The sequence below is a fragment of the Sander lucioperca genome, chromosome 24 (assembly GCF_008315115.2).
Source record: "Sander lucioperca isolate FBNREF2018 chromosome 24, SLUC_FBN_1.2, whole genome shotgun sequence".
NCBI classification, from domain to species: domain Eukaryota; kingdom Metazoa; phylum Chordata; class Actinopteri; order Perciformes; family Percidae; genus Sander; species Sander lucioperca.
In genome coordinates this window covers 4,335,908-4,348,020 of record NC_050196.1, presented here as the reverse complement: position 1 = coordinate 4,348,020, position 12,113 = coordinate 4,335,908, and the positions used below count along the sequence as shown (strand labels likewise).

The window sequence follows — 12,113 nt, the reverse complement described above, 5'->3', positions numbered from 1 at the left end:
CCTATTACTGATCAGCAGTGACATTAAAGGGTAACTACTGTTTTTTTCAACCTGGACCCTATTTCCCTATGTTTTTGTGTCTAAGTTACTTAAAGGAACAAAAGTCTTTGAAATTGGTCCAGTATTAAGCGTAAATGCTGTAACCGGCAGCCACAGACTGAGCTGCAATGTAACCCTATGGGGCAAATGTGCATTGTCAATTTCTTCCACTAAAAGTGCTGTTTTTGCCACTGACAGACCTCAGATTATTCTAAGTATCTGACAACATTATGGAAAGGATCCCTTCAAAGATAGACCTTTGAAACCTTTTTGAGATCATTCTGTTTCACCAGAAACAGCTCTGAAGTCGCCAGCGCTAAACCCACCAGACTCCATTTAAAAAAGCAAGACTTTTAGCGTGTATAGAGCCAACATATTTTCACATGTAAATCGGTAAACTATGTGTTTATTTCAACCAAAACTAGAGTTGTGATGGTTGTAAAAGTGGAAAGACGACCCGAAAACAGATTATCACAGTTTTATATTGTTTGTCGACTTTGAATGAATATATTCATGTGTAACACAGATGTGAATGTTAAAGATCCTTCATGCTGTCAGGGTTAGAGGTTTAGTTAAAAAAGATGAACTGAGATGTTGGAGAGCTGTTTCCTCTGCAGGAACTTCCTCTGACCTCGACCGCCAGGCTGTCAGGTCATCCTGACCCGCTGCTGCTGATTGGGTCAGGGGACTATATGTTCCACTTCCTGTTTGCTGACTGGCATCTCTGAACTCGACAACAAAAGGGATTAGGAAAGTATGACACAAAGAGAAGCAGACAGAGAATACCAGACAAGATTAGGTTTCTTCATTTGGGTTTCAACAATACGATTTGTAAAGGCCTGCCACAGAGAAATACATTTGTGCTTTCATGTATTTTGTGTCAGAGCAGGCCTGCTGCCCTCTGGCCCAAAAAGACTTTTCCCCATAGACTTACATCACGAAAGTGATATCTGTAAATCAGTGGATGCATTTTTTTCTAGCCTTACAGCCCCCGCAAAATGAGTCGTTTCACTTTTAGAATTTGATCCATTTGACTTTCACCCAGGAGACCTGTGTCCTGTTTGAAAACAAAAGTAAACAGTTTATTGTACTTTTCGACAAACGAAATGGAACTGCGTCGCAAGCGTAACTGGAAGTCAAGTAACTCAACTTCTGATTTTAACCCAGGGGCGATTCTAGGATCAGACATTTAGAATGTGACATGGATACAGTGCCTTGCAAAAGTAATCAGTAATTTCCTTTGCCGATAATCTCTGAGCTACCTACTGAACAACAACGTCACTAAACCTGACACTTTATATAAGTCACAGTAATAACGACCAATTTAACACAATGTTCTAACATTCAGCAATTGTAGTCGCTTACGTTTCAATTTGGGTTCTAATCTGCGCCATGAAATGATCAAAACTTAAAGCACTAAAATTGATTTAAAAAAAATATTAATAATAGTTTTTTATTATTATAATTTTTAGGGTGGCTTGAGTCCCCCTAGAAAGGGTCTAAAATCACTCATTTCAAAAGTCTGGTGAATTCACATGAAAAACTCATGTACGTACATTGGTTACACATATTATAGTTATGTTTAGTCAAAAATTATTAATTTCTATTTAATATACAGAATACATATTTGTAAAACCAAGTGTATTCAATTATCACATATTAAAGCAACATGAGATTTGGATGTAAAGTATATGCAGTAGTATTCTGTTAAATCACCTTAACCCAGGGATGTACTTGGACAAAATTTCAGCCCGGGACTCTGTCTATGGGCGCACGCTCTACCAGGTGCACTACCCAGGTGCCCACGTAGAACAGGATGGAACAAGACGGTTCATTTTGAGCATTTTTTGCCGCTTCCGTTACCATTCCTTTCATCTAATAGGTCCAAATACAATTTCAAGTAGGTTTTTCTCGAGAACTGTACATTTTATGCTCAGTTAAAGCCTGTTGAAAGTACATGTAAAGTCCGCTGCAACACAAAAAAAAACACTCAAATGATGTACTTTCGGTATAAAGACAAAAGGAGTCGCACTGGGGTCAGAAATACATAAAGCTGCTGTAAATAGTCAGCAGCAGTAAGGAGCTGATGTTTCTGTACGTCTCTGTCCCGTAGGGACTCAGTTAAACTGTGTAGATTGAGTTTAGGGCACTGTGGGCTAAATTACTCTTTGTGCATTGTAGGAAAACATGTTTCTGGCTTGTGTGAATGTGGGAGTCTTGACACAGTAAGGCATGTTTTCAATTGGTCAAATTTGACCAATCATATCTTCACTCATATCTTCACTAAAGGGGCTTTGTTATCGTTAACTTATGCCGTTTTTCCATTTCATGGTACCTGCTCGACTCTACTCTACTCGGCTGGACTCGACTCAGCTGTGGTGCCCCGTCCTCCATTTTCCATTGCAGATTTAGTACCGCCTCATGCCTGAGGCGAGCGTGGCTGGTCGTCATATCGACGCCGCAGGAAACTGCCGTGACCTAACGCGACACACACACACACACACACACACACACACACACACACACACACACACAGAACGTCGAAGGTGTGTTGTTTTTGACTCTCGGCATGTGGCTGTTGCCACAGCCAGAAGAAAAAAATTGTTTCAAATGAAGCTGGAGGCAGCAAAAAAAAAAAAATACGTTGCTGGCTAAACTGTTTTAAAATGGCGGGTTTGTTCAGGACACCCCCGTTTGTCGCTAGCAATGATGACGCAGTGATTAGTGACGATTCTCTCCGACCAATCAGTAGTCTGCAGGTTTTCACGTCAACTTTTGGTATCGCCTCAGCTCGCTAGGAACCTGGACGGAGGTGATACTAAAAAAAGTACCTGTTAGCAGGTACCAGGGGCCTTTTAGTAGAGTCGAGCAGGTACCATGTAATGTAAAAACGCCAATAATGACAAACTCTGCCCACTGTGGGGGACACAAATCACAAGCTAGCACCACCGATACACTAGCTAACTAGCATGTTGGCTCATTATGGAAGCCGGGACTAAAGTTACTGCTGGTGAGGGGGACATTGGGAATTTATTATCAACACCATTTTTAAGAATAACTTTTAATGAAGATTTATTTAAATATCACCAAATTAACATGAAATGCAGTTTACTATATGTGATTAAAAGAAAGGTACGAAGTCTTTAGATAAACACGCGAGAAAAAAAAGGCCTTTAAATGAAAGTGTTTGAAAGCCAAAGTTCGTTGGAAGAAGAAGGGGCAGCCTGAAGTTCTGGAGCTTCTGGTCCCACATTGGTAGGGAACCAGGGCTGAGGAACACAGTGAACCGCCCCACCCTTGGATCTCAGGCTGCTTTCTGCCTCATAATGTCCCAAACATAGTATTGCGCCAATGATGATAGCAATTTCATTAGATGGTCAGTTAGCACCTATCTAGTGGACAGATAGTAGAACTACATCTGATGTGCGATTTCTGTGACACTGACTGGGTTCCTGACACTGGTATATTGGATTTTTCGACTTGGGCTCTAAAGTTGTGAGATATGACGGCGTCCTCAGATCAGACGCACACAGACACCACACTGACCTGGAAGAAAAGTGCAGCTTCTTCTCTCCCGGTGTTTCCTCGACACATGATGGTTGAAAGTGTTGCGTGGAGGCAGGGAATAGTGGACCCAAACGCAGAGATGAGGCAGGCAGGCAGGAGAAGGTTGTACTCGAAGATTTAATTAACAAAAAGGCAGGATACAAAGGATCCAAAAAGCAGAAAAAACTAGTGATGGGACGTTTGACACCGAGGCACCGAAGCTTGTATCACTCCCGCAAAGCACACTGGTTCGAGGCAGTGTCGGAGCTTGTATCGAATTGAAATAAGCACGTGACTGATGACGTCCGAAGCTTCGAACATCACTGAAACTCCGGAAGGGTTGGCTGGATTCATGGATTCATGTCGCTGCGTGCTTACCAACGGCCCGTTACAATTCACTGGAACATCGCAGGGTTTATGAGTGTGGCTTGCAATTTATTTGATTAGCCTTTTAATGGAAATTAGCCTACTTACATATACCTGTACATAATTCTATGTAGCGGTAGAAGATGGAATTGTTGCTGCAGTTTATTGAATCCATATTTAGCCTAATTAAACATACTTACATTCAAATCCTGATCACAGTAATTTATATTATTATATTATGTTATAGTCAAACATAGGCTTTATATTTTTAATTCAGTCATGTCCTGTTCATGTCATTTAATTAAAGTTCAGTCATGTCATTCCATATGCATGTGTCCATTCTGTCTCTCCTATGTTCATGTTGTAGCTTGGTTTGGCTGTGTCGAGTTCATAGCCGCTGTCATTTCTGACTGACCACCAGATGTCACTGTGTTGTTTTTGATGCTTTGATGCTTCGGATCATTTTGCGATACAATCAGGAAGAAGCTTCAGAGGCTTCACAAGGCTTCATTCGCCCATCACTAGAAAAAACACAAGGAGTCAAGAACTGGCAGGGACGCAAAATACACAGACACGCAGGACCTGGACACAAATGGATACAAGTTGACGGCACAAGGACACAAACTGGCCGGGCGAAGACAAAACAATCTGACGAGAGGAAAAGGGAATACAGAGGTTAAATACATGAGGTAATGAACAAATGAGGGACAGGTGATACAACAGGTGAAACACATCAGGGCGGGGCAGGGTAATCTACAAAGGTGGGAAACACAGAGTGAAACTAGACATGACAAGACAGAAAACAGACTATCAAAATAAAACAGGAAACAGGAACAACAGACAGAAAACATGACATCAACTAAACACAGAAACTTGACACAACACAGGGATTAACCAAAACATACACAATACAGAATAACCAACAAAAACAGGGAACATACAGAAAACAAGGAAGCAACAGAAAAGCACAAAACACAAGGCAAAATACAGAAACCATAACAGAAATGTCCAAACCGCAACAGAAAGAGTCTGTGAGTGGACCTGAAGTGAGTTCAGCAGGTGAGAATCCTACCAGAGGAATGTGTACATGTCTGATAATCAGAATCACTTTGTGTGCGCATTGTGCTGGATCGCTGGCAAAGCCCTGTAAATATCCAGTAGTGATTGTTGATCTGCTCCCCATTTATAACCACAAACTGATCCTATGAGATTTTTTTTTTTTTCATTTATTTTTCAACCTGTTCAACATGATTCCTCTATATACACAGCATTCCGGGATGGGAGAAAAACGTGCTCTGGTTTATTGGTATTTCTTTAAACCAATCACAATCGTCTCGGGCGGCGCTAAGCTCCGCACGGAGGCACAGTGCCGCTGCAAAATAGCCTCGGGAAGGAGCTTGTTTTGTTCAAAGTTTTTTGTTTTTAGTCGTGCAACAGAAAACTCAGACTGGACAGATAGTCTAGCTAGCTGTCTGGATTTACCCTGCAGAGATCTGAGGAGCAGTTAACCATAGTCCTCATAAATCCACCGGAGTTTAGAACGCCAACACATCGCCGAAAAGACATCATCCAGGTGGAATTTCCGGCAGCACCAGAGCAATCCCGGAATTGGAACTTAATTTGTTAGTTACTGAAAAGTAACTAAAGCTGTCAGATAAATGGATGTGGAGTGGAGTAAAAAGTACAGTCTGCACGCTTTTAAATACATTACTTGTTGATTAAATAGTGACATTTGTTGTGTCATAATGCATGACCATTAATGATCATGCGTGAGAGGAAATAACTCTCCATGCCAGCAAGCGTGGGTAATCGCTTCGTCATTCAAAAAGGTAAACTGGATATACAAACCGTTGCTATCTAGACGCACAACAAAACAGTGGTTTCCTGAGTCAGCCAGTAGTACTACAGAGCCTACGGTCCCTATGCTTTACTCCCCAGGCTTGCAAACTCAGAATTGGCCCTAATGCTCTTCTGTAGAAAGCAGGTAGCTTGACAGGTAGCTTTGATACATCAAAGTCACATCCTAATAAGACATACTATACTATATACCAACAAAATGCAAAGATCAAACCAATAACATTTACCTTTCCTAAGGAAACTTTGTAACCATTTTGCTTGGGTCATTGAATCAACATCAATTGCATTTAGACCCCCTTCCTCCACAGATTTTACAATATCACTTATGCTTATATAATGTAGCTTATTTTTCCATATTTTCCAAATATATCCAAGAAATAAGCTGAATAGATACATCTAGATAAACTCTCCATCTTCGTAAGCAAAATAAATCCAAAGATGGATAAGTTCCTCTGAAGCCAACTATTCAGAATAGTTCTACTGTTCTTTATATTGTTTTCAATATTAGATGTCTCCCTGCTATTCTTATCCTGTGTAACTATGATCCATAAATATTTAACTTCAAAGTTACAGGGATATTATACATATTATAATCAGAGGGTAAACTGGAAGTTTTTACCTCACATTTTCCTTCTTCATATTTAAACGTAAACCAGAGGCTTTAGAGAACAGAGAGACCCTATTTAGTACTCCTGAAATCTGTGCTGTGCAGTCAATCAAAGTCAAAAAGTACATTATTTAGAAGTATAAATTATGATAATACCTCGGTATAATACTTACGTGCAGTACATGGGTTAATGTACTAAGTTACGTTCAATCACTGATCTCATCTCATCTTATTAAGCCTCGTATTGTCTTCCCGTCGACCATAAAGCATAAAGTAGCCGATAAATGATCACCCAATTCTGTGTTACATCTTTTTTGGCCAACTTCATAACTTATTACCACTAGTTTTACACTTCTTTATGGAATTGATGGTGAATAAATCTCATTTACATGAAATGATGCCTAATTGTTGAGTAAAATAAGCAGCAATTAGGAATTGTCTTGACTAATAGTTAAGGTCAGAGAAACGTGTTTATGGATGATCGCAGATTTTCTCCCGGGTAGACCATAAAATTCATTCATCAATTAGCGTATAGAAACATCCATGTTATTTTTAGGAAATTTGGTTGAAAAGAAAGCCATGTTTCTGACATATAAACTTTGAAAACGGGTCGAATTTGACCCGAGGACAACAGGAAACCCTCCTGGACAGTGGGTAAAATCGACTCTTAAAACATTTCTATTTTATTTTGAAGGGCAGTGTGTAGCGGAAGTTGTGTTTGTGTTTCCGGGTCTAGGAAGATGTTACGACCTCCGTCCCATTGTTTGCTTTTTTACCTTCGTGATGAGGATGGCGGAGCAAAAACGCGCCAGTGTTTGGTTTCCTGAGGAAAGAAACAACGCCAACTCCCGGATGTGGTTTTAAAACCTGAAACACAGCTACAAAGAGCAGGTCTGTTTTCTTTCTCTGACCGGAAACGCGTTTACTGCTGTTGTTGCAGGGAGTCGGCGCGCTAAGCTAACGTTAGCCGCAGCTAGCTCCTGCTAACGTGTGTTATTTTACATGTTGTGAGCTCCGTATTTTTTCAAATGCAGTTCGGGGAGAAGTCGAGGAGAGGCACTTCAACATGAACTCTGTCAGCTGGCCAGCAGAGAGGGAGACGTGTTATATATTATTCTTGAAGTTACCCTGTATGGAAGAAAGTCATTGTTGTGAACTGATGCAGCTTTATTCGTATAGCACATTTCAACAACAAAGTAATTCAAGTGCTTTACATTAACGAGCAGTTACACAGCTAGAAATAAAATAAGACGGATGTGAATTCCAAGAATGTAAGGTTTTTCCTGGCTTAGAATGTATCAGAATGCAGGAAATTGTTATTATTCGAATTAATACTGCTGACAAATTGATAAACAAAATACATACTTTGCTAGAGTAAATTAAACCTCAATTAACAAAACTGTTTAAAAAAATATATATATATGTACAGGTGCTGGTCATATAATTAGAATATCATGAAAAAGTTGATTTATTTCAGTAATTCCATTCAAAAAGTGAAACATTCATTCCACACAGACTGATATATTTCAAGTGTTTATTTCTTTTACTTTTGATGATTATAACTGACAACTAATGAAAACCCCAAATTCAGTATCTCAGAAAATTACAATATTGTGAAAAGGTTCAATATTGAAGAGCTAATTAACTCAAAACACCTGCAAAGGCCTTTAAATGGTCTCTCAGTCTAGTTCTGTAGGCTACACAATCATGGGGAAGACTGCTGACTTGACAGCTGTCCAAAAGACGACCATTGACACCTTGCACAAGGAGGGCAAGACACAAAAGGTCATTGCTAAAGAGACTGGCTGTTCACAGAGCTCTGTGTCCAAGCACATTAATAGAGAGGCGAAGGGAAGGAAAAGATGTGGTAGAAAAAAGTGTACAAGCAATAGGGATAACCGCACCCTGGAGAGGATTGTGAAACAAAACCCATTCAAAAATGTGGGGGAGATTCACAAAGAGTGGACTGCAGCTGGAGTCAGTGCTTCAAGAACCACCACGCACAGACGTATGCAAGACATGGGTTTCAGCTGTCTCATTCCTTGTGTCAAGCCACTCTTGAACAAGACGCAGCGTCAGAAGCGTCTCGCCTGGGCTAAAGACAAAAAGGACTGGACTGCTGCTGAGTGGTCCAAAGTTATGTTCTCTGATGAAAGTAAATTTTGCATTTCCTTTGGAAATCAAGGTCCCAGCGTCTGGAGGAAGAGAGGAGAGGCACAGATTCCACGTTGCTTGAAGTCCAGTGTAAAGTTTCCACAGTCACTGATGGTTTGGGGTGCCATGTCATGTGCTGGTGTTGGTCCACTGTGTTTTCTGAGGTCCAAGGTCAACGCAGCCATCTACCAGGAAGTTTTAGAGCACTTCATGCTTCCTTCTGCTGACCAACTTTATGGAGGTGCAGATTTCATTTTCCAACACAACTTGGCACCTGCACACAGTGCCAAAGCTATCAGTACCTGGTTTAAGGACCATGGTATCCCTGTTCTTAATTGGCCAGCAAACTCGCCTGACCTTAACCCTATAGAAAATCTATGGGGTATTGTGAGGAGGAAGATGCGATACGCCAGACCCAACAATGCAGAAGAGCTGAAGGCCACTATCAGAGCAACCTGGGCTCTCATAACACCTGAGCAGTGACACAGATTGATCGACTCCATGCTACACCGCATTGCTGCAGTAATTCAAGCAAAAGGAGCCCCAACTAAGTATTGAGTGCTGTACATGCTCATACTTTTCATGTTCATACTTTTCAGTTGGCCAACATTTCTAAAAATCCTTTTTTTGTATTGGTCTTAAGAATTTGGGGTTTTCATTAGTTGTCAGTTATAATCATCAAAATTAAAAGAAATAAACACTTGAAATATATCAGTCTGTGTGGAATGAATGTATACATTATACAAGTTTCACTTTTTGAATGGAATTACTGAAATAAATCAACTTTTTCATGATATTCTAATTATATGACCAGCACCTGTAAATGCTACTGTTCAGCCAGACTCTGGACGTTAAAACTGAGATTAGCTCCTATTCAAGTTTAGGATCTGCTTGTTCAATGGTTGTTTGGTATATTGCTTTTGAACACATTGGCTGAGGATTTAAAATGTGATTTTCATTTACTTATTTTTTCAATTTCTATCATTTTGGTACTGGTGATTTTCCTTTTGATGCTGTCTAAAACCTCTTTGGGGGGTACGCCAAGAATTCCTCTATGCAGGGAAAACCCTGGAGTGTCCAGCCTAAACGCACTACCCCCATTCAAGATGGCCTGGCTATCAGCATCCTTTACCCAGCGCAACTGGGCGAGCTCATGAATAGTAATGAGCTCTGGTCTGATTTCTCCGCTTATTTCTTGTCAGTGGCTAGAGCTGACAGAGGAGGTAGCAGTTCATTTTCACATTTACGACATAACACAAACACATGGACCTGACATATTTCAAAAAATGCAAGTAAAAACGGTTTTGCTAACGTTAGCTTTTTGTCTCATCTGGGGTCTGGTAAAGAGTAAATTCATCTAATTCAGTGTCCACAAGGCTAAATTTCCAATATACTGCAGCTGTCATATTTCACGGGACCCACTTTAATGCTGTTTTCATGTCATGGCCTTCGTCGTCGTTTGTCACTACCTGATGACAAATTGCTGTACTCGCGCTGTTGTTTGGTTGCCATGACTCCGCGGGCGGTGACGTCCTTTCACTGTTCCAGTTGCTCTTCCTCAAAGGGGAGAGCGAGCGGATGACTGTTCGCTTGACTTCAGTAGAAAAGTCGGAAAAGTCCCAATAAGTCGGTGTGTTCCTTTTAAGTTATCCAGCAACTCTATACCAGCACCTGATAGTTAGTTCAGGTTTTGGAGAAGACTTCCTGAAAGTGATTATGCTGTCTTTCATCTTTGATATGTTTAATTGATGGCTACTCACATCACAAGCAAGTCTAACTGCTACACTTACCCAAATCTTTATGTTCGCTGTCTTTACAGTCTTGTCCTGTTCTTCAAAGAAGGACAACGTCTATCAATATCCATATTGTTGTTTGTTGTATGAGCAGAGTTATGGCTTATTATAACTTATTATTTCTGAGAAAATCTAGTGATCGACTGAGCAAAAATTAGGCTTTTCTACGGTGGCCCTGAAGTGCAAATCACCACAGCAATTAGAGAAACGCAACAACAAATCATAAAACACAACGGCAAATAGGAAAACACAACAGCAAATAGGAAAGCACAACGGCAAATATGAAAACACGACGGCAAATATGAAAACACGACGGCAAATATGAAAACACGACAGCAAATAGGAAGGACAGGAAGGAGAGGTGAAAAAATAAAAGTGCCTCACTGTCTATGCTTTTAACAGACGGACTAGCCGTTTCTCATTTCAAAACACTGGACGAAATGGATGTGGAACTATGAACTGTGCTGTTGGTGAATCGGCGTCAGTCTGCTTGCAGGAGGAGAATATTCTGTCAGGAACTTTGCTCGCAACGTGCAAAGGTAGGTAACGTTACCGACACCGATAGGCTTTAATGTAAGCAATAGTCGTTTTGTCTTATTTATCCCATGTCAATAAATTAAACTCGTGGGAGTTCATGTTTGTACAGTAGTCATAACACTTACCGGTAAGGAGAATTGCAGTAGCTAACGTTTACATTAGCTTGTAGTTTACTGCATGTATGCAACATTAGCTCATTGTCCAGTAGCTTCTAGCTTTCAGACAAATGCAGTGCAAAATATGATCAGCAACTACAAGGTAAACGCTACCAGCTAATGAGCTACCACAGGCAGTATGATATGCATTAAACTGCAAGTGAGAAAGGGTAAATAGTACTGTAAACACACAAGCTACAAGGCTACAACCAACATATGAAAAGTCATAATACCTCCATTGATAAACACCCACTAATACAGTAAAGGTAGGTGTAAGTGTGTTAAATGGTCAACAGTTGTCAGTTAAGACCATGATGAAGAAACTACATCACTACACAGTTACATGAAGTACCTTCATGTTTCAGTATGCTTAAATATACTTGTGATACAATTCTAATCTTACCAGGACAGGTTGGATAACTACTGGACTAACCTAATCTTTCTCCTTCTGTCTGCAGTCTGGAAGCAACACCATCATCGGGAGCTGTATCTGATCGCCGCTTCATGTTGAATATACTTGTGTACAGTATATAGTAATGTTTGAATAAATGTTATAATAAAGATACATGTTTCATTAATGTCTTTTTAGAGCTTGTATACCTAACTAGTTATTAAAACAGGTAGCATCTGAATATAATTACTCAGAAGTTTCCTGTGTCCAGGTCATAATTTGATGGAAAAATAAAGATTGAAAAACAGTTTATATTATATACACACCCAAAAACTTAAAAGACACAGACAAACTAGTTAATTTAATGCATTTATTTTTTGAATGGCAATCTCTAATAGCAAATAATCTATTCAACATCTCTTTTTGGCCTCTGTCTCCCTGCTTGTCTTTTGCTTTCCCTCTCCTCCTCATCTCTCCCTTCTGGTGACGCTAGTGTAGCCACGACGCTGAAGTTGGCATCCGATTCACAGCTTCTGATTTGGCAGTTAAGGGGAACTTAAAACAGTTTTTTTAACCTCTTACTGTATTGAATGAGTGTTAGTCATTAAGGTAAATTTATAATTATGTCTAAAACACACTTTTAGATTTGTGAAAGCTTTATTGTCTTT

At 40.1% G+C, this 12,113-nt stretch overlaps 1 protein-coding gene across 3 annotated transcripts in view; it reads left to right on the top strand.

Annotated features, from left to right (window-relative positions):
- Positions 1-12,113, top strand: part of LOC116058582 (gastrula zinc finger protein XlCGF57.1-like) — a 308,880-nt gene that overhangs the window by 239,287 nt on the left and 57,480 nt on the right. Inside the window, exon 1 of one of the 3 annotated variants that reach the window (XM_035998327.1) lies at positions 7,152-7,306. The exons of 1 other annotated variant lie outside the window; for it this stretch is intronic. The gene's annotated coding sequence lies outside the window, so the exon portion shown is untranslated. One more of the 3 variants, XM_035998326.1, reaches the window with a different exon arrangement.